We start from the raw sequence: 19,133 nt of genomic DNA on the forward strand, positions 1-19,133 counted from the left end.
TAGGTTTTTATTTCCCCTATGAGGAAAGGCTAAAGAGGTTAGGACTGTTCAACTTGGAGAAGAGAGGGCTGAGGAGGGATATGATAAGTCTTTAAAATCATGAGAGGTCTAGAATGGATAAAATGTGAATCAGTTATTTACTCTTTTGGATAATAGAAGGCCAAGGGGGCACTCCATGAAGTTAGCAAGAAGCACATTTAAAACAAATCAGAGAAATGTTTTTCACTCAATGTACAATAAAGCTCTGGAATTTGTTGCCAGAGGATGTGGTTAGTGCAGTTAGTGAAGCTGGGTTTCAAAAAAGTTTGGTTACGTTCTTGGAGGAGAAGTCATTTAACTGCTATTAATCAAGTTGACTTAGGGAATAGCCACTGCAATTATTGGCAGCAGAGAACACATATATTATTGCAGGAAACAGCTAGCTGGTAAGGCTTTTTTAAATTGCAAACTTGCAAAACCCACAGAAGCAATAAAATTAGGATTCTTACTGCAATTTAAGTATTATCTGGACTCGGACAGCAACCAATAAGGGCCCTGACTTGGACGGTTTGGGAAACTAAGTACGGGGATGACCTGTATGGTGTGGCAGATGCTAACATAAGCTTGCTGGGCAGATTATGTTGTGGTGGAGGTGGACCCTTGGACCGAGGTGAGGTTGATGCAACCCGTAGGTAGGGACCTACAGGTCCCCACCATCAGAGGGCTGAAGGGCAGAGGCTGCTGGAGCTTCACCTATACCAGCCCTCGTTCCCAGCAGGTTGAGCCTTTGGGTGCCGGGGCTGGCAGGAATTAGGTGGGCCTCGAGGGTAGCTAAAGATGAGATGGTTCAGCCCAGAGACAGCAGCCGATAGGTGGCATAGTCCTATCCTGGACTGGATTTGATACCGGAACCTGGGTGCCAAAGGAACTAGGGAAGACTGGAGATGTTAGAGCAAGGGAAGGCCTAAGCCTTATCAGTCTAAATCCAGAGGATAGGTGAAGATCAGGGCTGGTGACAAGTAGGAGTTGAGACAAGCAACTTAGAACTCTGGACTCAAGAAAATCTATGGCATAGTGATTCGAAGAAATGGTCGAGGCACGGAGAAGGCAGGCATGTCAGATGAAGCATTGGTCAAGGTCCAAGCAAGAAATCTAGAAGAAGCAGAACTCGAGGCCCGGTGGCAACTAGGAGCAAGGGACCTGTTGCAAAGGCAAAGCTTCTGTGGAACACTGGAGTATATATACTATGCAGGGTATGATTTCATCATCCGGGGTCCGCAGCTTGGTTCCTGCCGCGGGCCCTTTAAAAGTCCCAGTGAGTCGCGTGTGCCTAGGAGGGCGGGTCGGCTGAGAAAGCAGTGATGGCATCTCTACCACACCGTAATGGCGCCAACCACCAGTAAGGCTGCCGTGAGGGAGGCAGCGCTGGAGGCTCTCCCCCCCACGTCGGAAGGGACTGGACTTTCTCCTGTCGCAGCTGAAGGTGAAGAAGGCCGACCAAGGGTATCGTGGCCGGTGGACATAACAGACTGGATGGACCGTTTGGTCCTCTTCTACTGTCATTTTCTATGTTTCTATAAGGCAGACTAGACAGCTGCCTAAAGTGCCACATTTTTGGGAGGTGGTGTGGCAAAGGCAAACCAAAAGCCATTGTTGCTCCTTCTCCTTCTCTTCCTTCAACAAGCAGGAAGGAGGAGAAGCAATTTCTCTTCAGCATCTCTAACTCCTCCCCTTCAGCAGCAATTGTAGTGCAGATTCGTGCTCTGGTTTCAGATTTACTTCCCTGAGGCCTCACACCATGGGCCCCCTGATTTTCCAATGAGAAGTCAGAGCAGGTTGGAACTGCAAGGGAGAGAACAGCACATCCTGCCTGGTGGTTCATGACATGAAAAGCTATTGGCTGTAGTGCAGGACTCTTTCTGCCCACATTGACTAGTGCAGTCAGTTCAGGGACAAAGACTAGAGCTGCAGGCAGATCAGACTGCCCCTGGTCCCAGACAAAGACAGACATGTGCGCTGACTAAAAGGGAGAATGTGTGTGCATGAGTGAGTGAGAGTAAGCATGACAGAATGTGTGCACATGTAAGAGTTGTTTGTGTGTGCTCGTGTATGTATAAAAGTGAAAATAAATATGTGTATGCACATCTGTATGGTCATGTGCATGTGTGACAGTGAACAAGTAGGTATCCATTTATGAGCAGGTGTGCAAGTTAGAGTATGGGGTAAATTTTTAAAGGTGCAGGTGCATGTCCATGTGCATGCACTTCCCGGCACGCACACATGGACATGCTGATTTTATAACATGCGTGCCCTGGTGCACGTATGTTATAAAATCCAGGGGCCACACGCACATGCATGCTGGATTTTTATAATCGGTGCGCACAAGGGGGGAGGAAACTTCAGCAATTTTCGCTCGACGATGCATCCCCTCCTTCCCTATTTCCCTCCCAGTCCATTCCAATTAAGGAGCAGATTGGGAGGGAACCTCCCTTCCCCTTCCCCTCTCCTCTCCTCTCCACCCCCAAACCCTTTCTCCTACCTTTTATTTTTGTTTTGTTGCTTACTGCTCTATTGGAGCAGAAGCAACTTGTGCATGGCTGCTGTACCGGCTGCCTCCAACCCCGCCCCTCCCTACTCCCAGACTGCCCCTTTCCTTCGGCCCAGCACTTCTGCACGTAACAGGAGCCTGGCCAGGCCCCTTTGAAAATGCGTGCGGTGCACGGAAGGCCCAGCCCTGCGCATAACCCCTGTTTTTTATGCACGTGATTGATTACAAATGAACGTTTGTGTTAGAGTATGTGCATATGAGAGAGAAAATGAGATTTAGATTTACTGTTTGGGTATTTGCCAGGGATTGGCTACTGAAACAGGACACTGAGTTTGGACTCTTGGTCTGACCCAGTATGGCAATTTCTTAATGTTCTTAGGAGAGAGACTGTGTATGCACACACTAATCAACAACAATCTAAGAGTGACTGGAAATCAAAAGTTTCCAGTTATGCAGAGTTGGCATGGCAGAATGTTTTTACATTATTAGTTTAAATTTTGCAGTGTTACTTGATGTGTTTGCTATTTGGGAAAGATTTTGAAAATTTGTAGAGAATTTTGTTATTGGACATTCTTGTATTTGTCAACTGTTTTGAAATTTATTTTTATTTATATGATTTTACTATTAAGAATTATGTTTTATATTCTTGATTTTATTTTTTATGCAAAATAGTAAAATTTCAGTTTCCATTGTTGCACTATGTATAGAATCTGGCTTCCTGGGTTTCCAGTTCATGTTTTATCTCAGTATATAGGGAGGAGGAATAGCCTAGTGGTTAGGGCAGTGGGCTATAGACCAGGGCTTGAGTCCTGTTGTTGCTCCTTATGATTTTGGGCAAGCCACTTTACCCTCCACTGCCTCAAGTACAAAACTTACAGGCCAATACGCCCACTAGCCACGTGCTTCTGTATTTAAATTAGGCCTGGTGGTAAAAACGCAGCTACTGACAGCCGCCACTCCTGTCAAAAAGGAGGTGCTAGGAACCTTTTGCTGGCGTTGGGTTCTCAAATCCGCTGACAGCCATGGGCTCAAACCAGATGCCAGCAAAACTGAGCATCCAGTTTTTGGCCCGAACTCAAATTTATTTTTTTTTACTTTTTTTTTTTTTTACTCTTCAGGACCTCAGACTTAAAATCACCATGATATTAAGTCTGGTGCACAGAAAAGCAGTTTTTACTGCTTTTCTGGGCAATTTCCTGGTGCCGGAAGAAATTTGCACAGACCTTTGTGTCAGCGCTAATTTCTGAAAGTAAAATGTGCAGCCAAGCCGCACATTTTGTATCCCGCACACATACCTAATAGGGCCATCAACATGCATTTGTATGTTGCATTTGCATGTTGAGGGCACTATTAGGTGCCATGGGTTAGAAGCATGTTTTCCTCCCCCTACTGAATAAGGGGTAAGGGAAAACTTGCGTCCAAGAGCAGGCTAACAGTGCGCTGCTCTGGAGTGCACTGTACTGTATCGGCCTGTTAGTAAGCCCTCTGGGGATAGAGAAATACCTACAGTACCTGAATATAAACCAAATGTTGTATATAAAAATAATAATCTAACTATTTATGGTCTCTTTATTCTATATTTGGAGAGGGTCTATCAGTTTTATGCATGTACTTTCTGTGTCGGTATCTATAACAGCTTGGCTTGTTCTGTTTTCCTAATAGGAGATATAGTGGGGATTTTGAGCCTGGTGAAATATTTTCAGTGGTGCCTCTTTATAAGTGGGGATGTTACTCTGGTATTAGCAGTTGGTGCTATTTTGGTATAATTGTAATTTAGTTTACTCATGGCTTTCTGAGGGTCAAGCCCACACCCAATGTGCATTACAGTAGGCCTAAAACCGTATAGTTTTTTGCATGGTTTTCTGGTTGGCATCACAGCAATGTATGTAAATATAATATAGATATTATAAATGTGATGGGGTTATGCCAGTCACTAATATTATCCCTACATGATTTTTCTATCTAGGAGCAGTAGGAGGGGTTTTGATATTTTTTATTCCTTCCATTGTTATAATCCAAACCTTCTGGGGTATAAAGACTCATGGAGCACACCTAGTATTTCAGAGGGTTAGTGGGAAGGTGACAGAGGAAGAGAGGAATCATAGCTAGAGATCCCCCCCAGGATCTCACAAACAGTGCATCAGGAGCTAAGGAGAAGAAAAGAGGCTAGAGATTCCTAAAGGATCTCAGGGCAAAAGGACAAATTTCCCCAGGATCTCAAAGCAAAGTTGTTGGAGAACTGGAGATTCCCCCTGGATCTCCCAGAAGACAAGTCAAGCATTTGGCAAAGAGGTATTGAGGAAAAGAGTTTAAGCAAGGATTTTTGGATTTTGACTGATCAGTGCCTGAGGGAAGAGGATATTCCCCTGGAATCTGAGTTCTTTTGACTCATTTGACCAGTTAACAGATTGGGTGAAGAGAAGGATACAGAATTTTGAGTCTCTAACTCAAGAGACTTGTGTTTCTTATAGTTGACTTACAGTTGAAGAGTTTGACTTTTATTGAACCTGTTTTCTTGGATAGTTTAGCTTGGGGATATTTTTTTCTTTCAGACCAGTTCATGCCACAACTGGAACTGCATACTAGTTTTCTCACTCACTGGTGAGGATAATTTCAATCAGGAATAAGTTGTTGCGGGCAGGCCCTTACCTCCCTGCGGCCAGCCGGGCCGCTGATGCCGCTGCGGCGGTCCCTCTGAGGTGTCCGGGCTCCTCCCCGGCCGCCCTCTGCTTCGTGCAGCGGGGCCGACCTGTCGTGAGCTCTCCCTCACGGTCGGGACCCCCGCTGTCTCTCCTGGCTCACTCAGACACGCTCGGCCGCTCCCGGGGTCCTCGCCCGGCAGGGAGGCCATCCCTGCCGGTGCCTGCAGCCAGCCTCTGACTCCAGCCTGCTTCGGACTCCGGTTTGCTTCTGGCCCCGCTTCACCCGCTGCCCTGCCTTCCTGCTTCAGTCTTCGCGGCTGGGAGCCGCTAGCAGCCTGCCACACTTCCACCTCAGAGCAGCCCTGCTCCGCGGCCTGCCTGACTCCCCTGGATGGTCCACGTGGTCGGGAGGACGCCATCAGCCTCCAGCCTGTCTCTTCAGCTTCTTAGGGCGTGGGCGTGCGCCCCTCTACTCCTCTTTAAGGGCCAGCTAGGTGTGGCCCCCTGCTGGCTCCTCCCAGGGCGTTGTCATCAGCCCTACTAAAGGGCCCAGCTTCCAGTCTAACGTTTCCTTAGCAAGGAGTTGGTCACTCCTGGGAGCCTCGTTCCAGGAGCTGCCTTGAGTTCCAGCCTTCTGCAAGGTCCAGTGTTCCTCGTTCTCTGTTGGACCTCCTCGTCTGATGTTTACCCACTGTTCCAGTCCTGATGTCTGCCTGTTCCTGTTTCTGCCCTTGGCTTGTTTTCCAATCCGATCCCGTGTTCCAGTCCAGTTGATGCCTCTGCCTTGCTTCAGGCTGCCGGTGTGCAGCAATCCCTGCTATAGACTGTCTGGTGCGCAGCTTACCCTGTTCCTGAACCTCTGAAAGCTAGCACCTTGTTCCTGTTTCTCAAGATGTCCTGGTGCCTCGCGGCAAGCCATGTCGTGGTCCATGACCAGCCCCATGGGTGGGCTGAGTAGGGTGCTTCGTGATGCAAGCCTTGCACCTCGTCCCTAAATCTGTGAGAGCCTTACCCTATTCTTGAAGGCAACCTCTGTAGTGGTCCATGACCAGCCCCGCGGGTGGGCTGTGTAGGGTGCTCCATGTTGCCAGTCTTGTACCTCGCCCTAGAGTCTCCTGTATGCATCATGCCTTGTCTCTGATTCCACGTCTACACGTCCAGTACCTTGCTCCTGAGTCTACGTCAGCTCATCCAGTACCTTGTCTCTGAGTCCACGTCTACACTTCCAGTACCTGTGCCTGTATCTCGTCTGCTTCCATGTTCCAGTCCTCGCTGTCCTGGCCTCCATCCGGCCTGCCGCTTCATGCCATACCCTGCGGCAGGTCCGAAATGGCTGGGAACGGTCGGAGGACTGTTCACTAGACCAACATAGCGTTGTTGGGTCTTCTGAAGCGTGCAGGTCCGGAGGAGGGCCTGTCTTCCAGTCTTTCTCTCCAGGTTGCTTCCGTCTAGCCCATGCTCGGGCATGCCACGCCTCCCGCGGCACCTCTTCAGACTCTCTGGCGTTGAGCCGCGGCCCAAGGGCACACACCTCTCCCAGGAGTGGGATCGCTCTCCAAGCGTTCCGTAACATAAGTTGCAAGAGCAAGAAAGGAAGTGAACAGAAGGATGGACAGAGAAACCATTTGTTTTTTATTGATCATTGAATGTATTTCTACTTCCATTTTTTCTTTTTTCATCTTAACCTGGATCCTCTTTAAGTTACAGTAAAGCCTGCCTTTTATTTTAAATCAACCACAATTTCCAGTGTTTTAATTGAGTTTAACCAAAGTGTGAACCTGCTCTTATTTTTCACTATATGGCAACTCCTGGAACTATTTATAGAGGGTGAAGTAGTCATAGGGATAGTGATAGACAGCACCAGAGGCCCCAGAAGAGGTCTTCCTCCCCGTCTGAACCTGGACCTGTAGCACCCCAAGTCTAGGACAAAACCAGAATGGATACATAAAAATATTCTTGTCTTGGAAGACTGTACTTTAAAAGTCCTTTTAAAATATGAAATCTGTTTTTATAAATGCTTATTTTGTTAATTATGTATTTTTATATACCAACATTCAATCAAGATATCACATTGGTTTATATTCAGGTACTGTAGGTATTTCTTTATTCCCAGAGGGCTTAAAATCTGTTTTTGTATCTGAGGCAATGGAGGGTAAAGTGACTTGTCCAAGGTCACAAGAAGTGACAGCAGGACTTGAACACTGGTCTTCTGGGTCATAGGCTACTGCTCTAACCACTAGGCTATTCCTCCTCCCTATGTGAGGAAAGAAGAGGATTTGCAAAGGGAAGCCAATATTCAAAAGCCATTTAGATGGATAACTGGAAAGTATCCATCAAAATAGCTAATTTGGCAAATTTAGCTGGATATAAAGGGAGCTTTGGGGGCATTCCAGGGAAGGACTAATATATCCTGCAAATTTAGCCGAATATCAGGCCTAAAGCTATCCTACCTTGTGTGACCAAATAACTCTCTACTTACCTGAATATCTTCAGAGATATTAGGGTAAGTAACACACCTTCCAAAAAAACTAAATCACTGGCCTGCCAGCCTGATGCCCATCCCTCCCCCTCCCTCTTCTGCTGTCAAATATGGAGGAGAAACCTAAAAAATAACCTTATAAATTGTTGCAACAGTATCACCACCATCCAGGCATCCTGCTTCCCTCCTCACTCCTTCCTCCCCACTTAAAAATCATAAAATCAACCTCCTCTGTCTTCCAATACAGCCATCCTCCCTTCTCCACCCCAGGCTCATACCCTCCCACCCACTTTACAGTAAACAGTATGCTTCCAGCTTTGTTACCTAAGAAATGCTGGGATTGCAAAGCACAGTGATCCCAGCAGGAGGACGGAGCCCATATTTAAAGGTAACTGGTGGGTGGGAAGGTAGATGTAAGGGAAGACAGAGGAGTCCGGGTACTTACTGAGTTTTCTGGCCACATGAGACCAGATATTCAACTAATGGCAGGTTAGGGTTAATATTAGGGATGTGCAGACCAAAAGTTTATGTCCATAAGTCGAAAGGGGGGGTCAATTTCGGTCAATATGGACATGTGGAGAATTCCATAAGTTGAGTCTGTCCATACGTGCACCGATTCCCTAAATACAAATTTAAACCCCTCACCCTCCTTAATCCCCCCCAAGACTTACCAAAACTCCCTGGTGGTCTAGCGGGGAGTCAGGAAGCCATTTCTGAACTCCTTTGCGAGGAGCACGTGACGTCGGCGTCACGTCGGAGTGACGCGGACGTCACGTGATTCCCCGCGGGTTCGCTCCGGGACCCTCGTTGGACCCAAAAGGAACTTTTGGCCAGCTTGGGGGGATCACGTGCTCCTCGCAAAGGAGTTCAGAAATGGCGTCCTGACTCCCCGCTAGACCACCAGGGAGTTTTGGTAAGTCTTGGGGGGGGATTAAGGAGGGTGAGGGGTTTAAATTTGTATTTAGGATCAACAATCGCAATTTCCAACGTATTCAACATAGCTATGTTGAATACGTTTTCGCCTCATCACTTTTTTAAGTTAAAAAAAAATAAGTTGCGTTTTACCTAAGTTCAAAACGAATGCACACCCCTAGTTAATATTATCCAGCTTTATTTAGCCAAATATACTTATACTTAGCAGGACATTTATCCTGCTGAATATAATGGACAAGTTTATCCAGATAACTTGGCTACTTCGGCCTTCTGAATTTTGGACTCAGGGTAGCTAATACCCTTGCACTGACCTTATATGTAATGTAGGTCTCAGTCAATTTTCAAAATGCCCAAATTAAGACAGATCTTGCATACTTTTTATCTCTAGGTGTTACACTAAGTCTCAGAGTATGTATGTGGTGCTTTGTCACAGTGAGTGCTGAATTGTTCATCATTCTAATGTTTGGGATTCAAGAATTGAGTTTTGTGATACCTGAAACATGTGAAAATATTTAACTGACCATTTAGTAAGCCAAGTTAGCGCTTGCATGCCAAAGGCAGTACAGTAAAAGTCAGAAGTGACATTTTATATTGCTGCATCTTAAGATGGAAATCCAAAATGAGTAGGAGAACTGCAGGGCTAACATGAATCCATTTCTCTATACATTTGAGCAATGCCCTATTTTTATCATTTCATTTATCAAATTTATTAATTGCTTAACACAAACAAGGCCTAAGTGATGTACAAAGTAAACACATATATAAAACATATTAGAATCTCAAGCTGCCATGTTATATATAAAAGTCAAAGACTGCAGTTCTTATTAAAAGCTTGCTTGTTTTTTTCTGTTTAGATTGCCTCTTGGGCAGACAATATTGAATTTTCAGTCTAAGTTTAAAATATATCTGTACAGCACCATATATATATGTATACACACAGTTATAATAATAAAGTATTGTTGAACTTTCATGGAGTCATATGCAGATGTTTTTTAAAATGTGCATATCTCCACCCCCTAAAATAACCACATACTTTCCAGAACATGCAATATTTTAAACATGTTTAAGAAATTTAGTATGTATATATACTTTCTCATCAATACTTCAGTATATAAACTTATAAAATAAATAAATGTATACAGACTTCAGGTTTTGTTGGGCATCCCCTAGCTTACAAGCCAAACTCCTCAGCCTGTGATGAAGCCAGGCTGCTTTCCATCATTGTCACCAATGAGCACCTGCTCTTCCCTATCCAGCAGGGTGTCTCCCAGGGGTTTAACCATGGAGCCTCCTACCACCAGTAGGTATGTACCTCAAGGGAACCAGGAGTTAAAAAAAAAAAAAGGGCAACCAGGGTGCACGTGCAAAATCACTTGAATGTGGTACAGGTTTTTGCACTCTGAACATAGTTTTGCACAGTAGTCTGGGAAAAGTTTTCATGTCTTACAAATAGCACACTAGGGCTGAGTGCAGTTCAATAGGCACAGCTGTTAGAGCAGCACAGCCCTCCAAGGAGCTTTAGAGAACAAAACCAATGTCCTTATGGTGCCAGAAACTCCAGGCTGATGACTCTGAACAAAGGGAATCCAAGGCTACCGTTAGCTTTAAAGTATAATTTGTTGTCACAAGCTTTTGGAAGTGGTGGGAGTGGGGTGGGCAGAAGCTATTCTAAATATATTGATGTTAAAGGGGAAAGTGAAGAGCCACTGTAAAGGAAAATTAGTTTCTTACCTGAATTTTCATTCCTGTAGTACCAAGGATCAGTCCAGACTGCTGGGTTATGCCTCCCCTCCAGCAGATGGGAGTCGGAGAAGCTGAAAAGCACCCCCTAGATATACCAGTGTGCCGCCTGCAATCCCTCAGTATAAAGAATATCCAAGCAGAAGGAAAACTAATCGTACACTTCCACTGATGAATAAACCCTTTTTAACTGAACCACTGACGAGATCAAGTAGTAACCTTGCCCTAAAGGCATAAACAAGCCTGTCTCTCTATGCACAAAGAAAGCAACAAAACGCAGAGCTTAGCAAACTTACCGGAAAATATGCCGCAAAAACTTAGCACCATAATCCACAGATGTAGAAAACTGCAAAAAAGAATGGAAAAACAAATAGAACTACGAGCAGACTCTCCATAAACTGACTTGGGCGGGCGTCTGGACTGATCCTTGGTACTACAAGAACAAAAATGATCAGGTAAGAAACTAATTTTCCTTTCCCTGTACGTACCAGGATCAGTCCAGACTGCTGGGATGTACCCAAGCCGCCTTAAATGGGATGGGACCCAGAGAGTCCCACTCGAACGCTGCTCCGAAAGGACTCTGTCGACGGACCATGAACATCCAAGCGATAATGCCTAGCAAACGTGTGCAGGGATTTCCAAGTGGCCGCCCTGCAAATCTCCTGGCAAGACACAAACTGGCTTTCAGCCCACGAAGCTGCCTGAGAACGCAGAGAGTGAGCCTTAAGCCCCTCAGGAACAGATTTTCCGCAGCCAATGTATGTGGATGCGATCGCGCTCTTCAACCAGCCGGCAATAGTTGACTTGGATGCCTGCAGACCCTTCTTGGGCCCATTCCACAACACAAACAAGTGATCTGACCTTAAACTCATTAGTCACCTCCAAATGCTGCAGAAGTACTCGACAGACATCCAAACACCTCAAATCCCAACCTTGCGAAGAGCAGAGCTCCTCCTCCGTAAAGGAAGGTAATTCCACCATCTGACATGAAAAGCCGATACCACCTTAGGCAAAAAGGAAAGTACTGTATGCAAAGAAACCCTGGATTCTGAAATACGCAAGAACGGTTCTCTGCACGAAAGCGCTTGAAGTTCCAAAATGCAACACACGGACGAAATGGCCACTAGGAATACCATCTTGAGAGTTAAATCCTTCAAGGTGGCTCTCTTAATAGGCTCAAATGGGGCAGCGCATAGACCTCTGAGAACCAGGTTCAAACTCCAGGATGGACATGGAGCTCTCACAGGGACGCAAATTCCTAACCCCGCACAAAAAACGAGCAACATCTGGGTGATCTGCAAGAGAGTAACCTTCAATCTTGCCCCTTAGGCAGCCACCACCTGAACCCAAAGAGAACTGTAGGCCAAAACTTTCTTCAAACCATCCTGCAAAAACGTAAGGATATTAACTACCGAAGCCCACCAGGGAGGAAGCTGTAACTCACTACACCAGGTGTCAAACCTTCCACACTCTAGCATAGGTTAAAGTAGTCGAGGACCTGCACACCCAAAGGAGGGTAGAAATCACCGCTTCTGGATAACCTTTCTTTCTCAGCTGCCTCCGCTCATAAGCCAATCTGCCAGATTGAAATATTCTGGGCCCTGCCGAAGAAGATTCGGGAGATGACAGAGATGCAGGGGGCCCGTCCACAGCCAGATTGACAAGATCCGCGAACCACGGGCACCTTGGCCACTCCGGAGCCACAAGAATCACCAGACCCCGATGGGACTCTATGCGCCTTAAAATTTTTCCCACCAGGGGCCACGGGGGAAACAGAAAGGATGCAAGAAGGCCACAGAAGCACTAACGTATCCACCCTCTTCGACCCGTGCTCTCGCCGTCTGCTGAAGAAATGCGCCGCTTTGGCATTTAGCCATGTGGCCATCAGGTCCATGTGCGGAACCCCCATCTTCGAGTGAGTCTCATCACTTTGGCCGACAGCTCCCACTCTCCTGGGTCTAGATGTTAGCGACTGAGAAAATCCGCCTGAACGTTGTCCATGCCTGCAATATGGGTGGCCATGATGTGGGATAAATGTCATTCCGCCCAGGCCATCGACAAAGATGCTTCAGCTACTACCGGGCACAGACAAGGGGGCACAAAAAGTGCCCCCTTGTCTGTTTATATATGCCACCGTGGTCGCGCTGTTTGATAGAATTTGCACTGCCCGACAACGCACCATCGGAAGCAGTTGATGCAAGGCCAGACGGAGCGCCCTGGTCTCCAGGCAATTGATGGACCACTTGGCTTGTTGAGAGGACCATCTCCCCTACACCGCTCGGGACTGACACACAGCTCCCCAATCGGACAGACTGGCATCCGTCGTCACGACTATCCAAGGTGGAGGCTCCTAGTCCACCCCCTGCAGAAGATGGTCCGGGCTCAACCACCAAGACTGGACCAGGCCGGTTCCAGCAATGATAGTGATGTGTCGTAGTCCTCGGACCTGGGATCCCAACGAGAAAATTGCTCTTTGCAAAGGTCTCATATGCACAAAGGCCCAAGGTACCATTTCCAGAGTAGAAGCCATATGCCCAATGAACTGTAAATCCCAGGCCGTAGGTAGGAGCAAGTCTAATAGGTTTCGCACCTGAGCCATCAGATTGACCATCCACTGTGGCAGGAACACCTTGCCCACCGAGGTATCGAACCGGGCTCCCAGGAACTCCAATTGCTGAGTCAGTTCTAGATGGCTCTTCACGAAGTTGACTACCCAACCTAGCTTCTGAAGTTCCACCACTAACTGAACCGCCTGCTTGCACGGGGCTTCCGACTTTGCTCAGATGAGCCAATCGTCGAGATAGGGATGGACCAATATCCCTTGATGTCGAAGAGAAGCTGCCACCACCACCAGAACCTTGGTGAAAACTCTGGGGGCAGTCACTAATCCGAACGGAAGAGCGCAAAACTGAAAATGGTCCCCCAACAATGAACCTCTGCTGCTCCTGGATTCCAAATGTGGAGATACGCCTCTGTTAGATCCAAAGAAGCCAAATATTCTCCCTTGTGGACGGCCACAATAACAGACCGCAGCATCTCCATGCAAAAACATGGAACGCGCAACGCCCTGTTGACCTGCTTTAAATCCAGGATCGGTCTGAATGTGCCTTCCTTCTTTGGAACCAGGAAGTAAATGGAATACCGGCCAGTCGTTCAGCAGACGGCACCAGGATTACCGCCCCAGGGCCTGCAACCGGTCCAACATTTGTGGAATGACTAGCTGCTTTTCCGAAGGACCGCATGGTGACACCAGAAACAGATCCCAGAGCGGACGAGCAAAATCCAAAGCATAACCACGACTTACAACGTCTAGAACCCACTGGTCCGATGTTATCTTGACCCATTCCTCCTGAAATAGGGACAACCGACCCCCGATGCATGGAAGGGAGGAATGGGCCCGCGCGCCTTCATTGGGAAGCTGTTTGGGGTAAAGGCCTGCGAGGATCCCGACCTCTGAGGTAGTCTGCCACGAAAGGAAGGTGTCCAAGATTGCGACCTCGACACCTGTTGCTTTTGGGGAAAGAACCAGCCCCTGGTATTACTGAAAGATCGTGACTGTGGGTGCTTGTCCTCGGGCAACTTATAAACCTTGTTGTCCCCCCAAGTCCTTGATGAGCTGATCCAAACAACTTCCCTCTGAAGGGAAAGGAACCCAAGCATGACTTAGAGGAAGCATCTGCCGCCCAGCGCCGGAACCAAAGCAACCACCTGGCTGACACAGCAGCAGACATAGTGCGAGCGGAAGTCCGCAGGAGATCATATAAGGCATCCGCTGTGTAGGCGACCGCAGCCACCACGCAGTTAGCCTGCTCCACTTCATCCTGTGGAAGCTCCTGGGCTGTGAGCAACTGCTGGACCCATCGGAGAGTGGCCCTCTGCACTAGGCTGCTACAGACCGCCGCTCGGACCCCTAACACCGCAACTTCAAAAATGCGCTTCAATACAACCTCCAACTTCCTATCCTGGAGATCCTTCAGCACTATACCCCCAGTCACAGGAATGGTAATATGCTTTATCACGGCCGTGACCGCTGAATCCACTTTGGGAATTTTAAGAAGGTCCAAGGACTCAGGCGGTAGGGGGTACAACTTATCCATAGCCCTACTGACCCTCAAGGAAGCTTTCAGAAGTTCCCATTCCTTAAACAATTTGCAACAGTTTGGGATGAAATGGAAAAGTTTGCGGAGGGTCCCAAAGGCCTGCCAAAGCTACATCACCCAGGGAAGTGTCCGCTTCCCGGTGTGGAGCCGGGATATCCAGTTCCTTCAAAACATGGGGAATCATAAGTTAGCTCGTCCTTGCCAAATAATCAAAGGACCTGGGGATCATCCCCTTCCACAGACTTGACCGGCCAATTCTCCACTCCCGACAGTATCAGGAATGTCCGGAGAAGGAGTCAGAGTCACCGGAATCCCTGCACCCCCCCCCCCCCTTGTGGACGGGGACAACAATTCCCCACTTTCTCCTGGTCTGGGGCTGCTCTGGGGAACTTGGGTGGAGAAGGCCTGGTGACCTCCCAACCCACCTGCACTTCTAAGAAGGCTTTGTGCATTAATAGCACAAACTGAGAAGAAAATGGCACCTTTCTTAACATGTCCCCCACAGGTTGGGAGGGAGGGGGGACCAAGGGGCTCTGAGATCGGGCAATTCCTGTGGGCTTAGAGCTGAGGTGAGGGAGGAGGGGAATCCCCCTCCTCCGCTGCTCCCTCAGACGGCAGCGTGTTCAAAATGTCCACTACCTCCTTCTCTATGGGAGGCGGGGCTGTCGACCGGGCAGCAAGAACTCTCCTCGGCCGCAAAGAAGACTAAAAGCTGTGGGCAGTGCTCAGCCCCCCGAGGGTCCCTCGCCCCAGGAAGACAGCGGGAGAGTCACACCCCCGCAGGCCAAAGATCACGGCATGATGCGACGAGAAGGAGAATTAAAGCACGCCAAAAACAAAGGTAAGCGCACTGGGTGAGCTAGCCACCCCTCCAGAGTCCTGGAACAATAGGTCGGCAGGCCAAGGCTGAACGGAATTGTACCCTACCTGTCACCAACAGGACTGATGGGTACTTAAACCACTCTACACTGTTTGGTTTAAAAAAAAAATAAAATGCAGTCTTCACCAAAAACACAGCACCCTTCAGAAGTCTCACACTTCTGGAATAATTTGACGGGGGGGGGGTGACCGGCCCACCGGTAAACTGGTCCCTAGGAATCGCCTCCATGCATTGCCCTGCCAAGCCTGCCTTAAAAACCTGCTTGAAGGAAAAATCAGAATAGAATAGACCTCTTCCTAAAGTATATATAATTTTTTTTTTAAACAGAACAGAGTAAAACCAGTTGATCTAGTCAGGGTTAGAGCAAATGACCAGAAAAAAAAAAAAAAAACCTGTACACCACAGAAGAAATTTGCAAGGAACAGGACCACAGGTTATGCCTCTCAATCTGCTGGAGTCAGAGAAAATACTGAGGGATCGCAGGTGGCACCACCGGTATATCTAGGGGGTGCTTTTCAGCTTTTCTCTGACTCCATCTGCTGGAGGGGAGGCATAACCCAGCAGTCTGGACTGATCCTGGTACGTATAGGGAACAGTGGTCAGCTGTTAGCTAGCATGAATGGAACACAAGATCCCCCAAAAATATAAAAGCAGCTCTAACTGTTGAACTGACAAAATTAATACAACTAAATATAGCTAGAACACGCTTCTATGACAAATCAGAAAGTTAAATTATTTTAGGACCTTCATTTTGTTTATAATTAAAACAAATTCAGTACAAGAGATGTAAACCTGCTTCTTGATGATGGAGTCATTTTTTGGAATAGGGTTGTCCAAGTTTTTGGTTCCCATTCTTACCACTGCTGAATGAATCTTTTGAGGACTCTGTGTGTCAGCTTTTCTGAGTGTATATTCAACCCTTGTTTTTGAGTCTGATTCATCACGTCAGAACTTGTTCAATTTGTTCTGTCTAATCCTGGTTTTAAATTGAACAATCTCTCCCACACCCACAAGGACATACTTCTGAGGTCATTGTAAAGACAATATTTTTTTTTTCTGCTGCAACAATAGACTGGTGAATAACTGTGGTTTCCATCTTAACCTGTTCTACGCTTAGTATTATAAGATCTTGAGAGCATTTGTTCAGTATGCTAATCCATTTAGCAGTAAATTTCCTCATTTTCTATTTGAGATAATCCACTAATGTAAATAATATTCAATGAACTTTTTAATTCAATAGTGAAGATTCCTCACTCTTCTAGCAGTGGTGAGGACCTAGAACTGAACACAATGAGTCATTTATTGGGACAGGGCCATCCATTACCAAGATGCCAGCTTATATCTTGTGTACTGAATTTTAATTGAAAAAAAAAATTTAAAAAAGATATGTGGACCAATGGTTAAAATAAGGGCTTTATAACTATAGTTACATGAAGTGCCTGTGGAAATGTAATTGGCCCTTTTTTATGAAGGTCCTAAAATTTTCTAACTTTCTAATTTGTCATAGCATGTTCTAGACATATTTAATTGTATTAATGTTGACAGTACGACACTTGAGATGTTTTGGGGGGTGTTTTATTTCACTCCTGTTTCAACTTTTTTTTTTTGGCATGAATGGAAGCATAAATGCAAATGAAAAATACACTGAAAGTATATATACAGGTCTAATGTGCATATAAATAATAAGAATGATATAATTTTAATAAACAAAATATAGTAATCTAATTTGATTATATATATCATGTGGTACATATGGGGGTAGATTTTCAAAACTTATGCTCACGTGTCCATATGTGTGTTCTACCCTGCGCTCGCATTTTATAAATTGGGTTGGCGCACACAAGGGGGGATTGAGTTAAGAAATTATCCATGGCGACTCATCGGGGCCTTCCCCAGTTCCCTACCCCCTAGCCTAACCTAACCTCCCTTCCCCTATCCTGCCCTCCCCCTATCCATGTCCTAACTAGCCTGATTTTTATCTCACCTTTTGCTCCTGCCTCGGAGAAGGAGCAAGTTGTGCATGCTGGCATCCTACTGACGAGTGATCCCCCAGCACAGCGGCAAATGGCCACTGTGCCAGGCGCCTCTAGCCCTGCCCCGTTCCCAGACCACCTTTTTTTTTTTTTTTTTTTTTTTCAATCCCTGGGACTTTCACGCACCCCAGGGGTTTACACCCGTGGCCAGGCCGTTTGAAAATTGGCCCGGAGTGCATAAAGCCCAGCCACGCACATAAAATCCCGGCACACGTAAAAGCCTGGGGGTTTGAAAATCTACCCCATAATGTTACTTTACTCAAATACATAAAACATGCCCATACAATACATATCATAGCAATTACAAATAACAAAGCAACAATCAATTAATGCACTATATATAGGTTTGCTGACGGTTCTATTAGATGTTTCACACTTAGTTCAGAATAGTGCAGCATAGGTATTAACTAGAGTAAAGCACCAATAGCACATTACTCTTGCATTGGAAGCATTACATTAATTACCAGTTGCAGAGAGGATTTGTTTCAAGGTACTTATTACTTTTTAAGGCAATAAATGTGGAAGAGTACCCATTGGCAGAGCTGGTTATAAAATATTCTAGTATTTGCCCTTTGGGGTAGATTTTAAAAACCCTGCACGTGTAAATCCTACCGGATTTACGCGTGCAGGGCACTCACGCACCGGCGCCTATTTTCCATAGGCCGCTGGTGCGCGCAAAGTCCCGGGGTGGGCCGGGAGGGCAATCCTGAGTCCCCTGGCACTGCTGCCTGTGCCATGGGATGCCGAGGCGGCAGGCGTAACTTGCACAACAAAGGGAGGGGAAGGTGGGGGGGCTGCAGTGGGAACTGAGGCAGGCTGCGCGGCTCGGCACGCGCAGGCTGCCGATTTTGTGCAGCCTTGAGCGTGCCGACCCCCGGATTTTATAAGATACGTGCGTAGGCTCGGTGGCACGTGCAAGTCCTGGGACATGCGTATGTCCCGGGGCGTGAGTGGTCCAGGTGCAGGGCAGAGCGTGGCCTGAGCCTCCAGGCACAGCGTCCATTTGCCACTGTGCCCGTGATTGCGGGCCGGCCGTTGGCTGGCGGCGTAACTTCTTCAAAGTTAAGGGGGGTTCTAGGTAGGGCTGGGAGGCGGGTTAGGTAGGGGAGGGGAAGTTCCCTCTGAGGCCACTTCGATTTCAGAGTGGCCTCGGAGGAAATGGAGGCAGGCTACGCAGCTCGGTGTGCGCAAGTTGCACAATTGTGCACCCCCTTGCGTGCGCCGACCCTGGATTTTATAACATGTGCACGGCTGCACGCACATGTTATAAAATCAGATGTAGACTTTAAAATCTGCCCCAATATTTGTGTGTTTATTAGTAAAAGTGTGTTTTATGTATATGAATGGTTATTTGTGCTCCACACAGTTCATATTGCATGGATGTAGTGGAATACAAATGTAATCTAACTAGATAAATGAAGCTTGACCGACGTGCCGCAAATGCGCAGTAGAGCAGCTCTACCGCGCATGCGAGCACATCGGTCAGAGCATGCCTGTTAAAAATGGCACTGCAGGAGCAGCGGCGGCGCACGCGCACCCAAGGGAGGGACGGAAGGACCCCCCCCCCCGGAGATCTTCCGAGGGGGGGGGGAGAGAGGAGTGACTGAGGGGAGGGGGGAGGAGGGAGAGGAGTGACTGAGTGGGAGGAGGAGGAGAGAGTGGGGAGGGGAGAGTGGGGGGAGAATGAGGGTGAAGGAAATGAACCAAAAAAAAATGTTAATGTAGCCCGTTATTACGGGCTTAACGTCTAGTAAATAAATAAAATAAAATATCAAAGTATGTACAAGCATCCAACCACA

The 19,133-nt window shown here is 47.1% G+C and overlaps 1 protein-coding gene across 1 annotated transcript in view; it reads left to right on the forward strand.

Moving 5' to 3' along the window:
* The window catches only part of LOC115093750 (beta-1,4 N-acetylgalactosaminyltransferase 2-like), a 201,484-nt gene that overhangs the window by 88,946 nt on the left and 93,405 nt on the right, over positions 1 to 19,133 (forward strand). The window lies entirely within an intron of this gene.

This window comes from Rhinatrema bivittatum, chromosome 6 (genome assembly GCF_901001135.1).
Source record: "Rhinatrema bivittatum chromosome 6, aRhiBiv1.1, whole genome shotgun sequence".
Lineage (NCBI taxonomy): Eukaryota > Metazoa > Chordata > Amphibia > Gymnophiona > Rhinatrematidae > Rhinatrema > Rhinatrema bivittatum.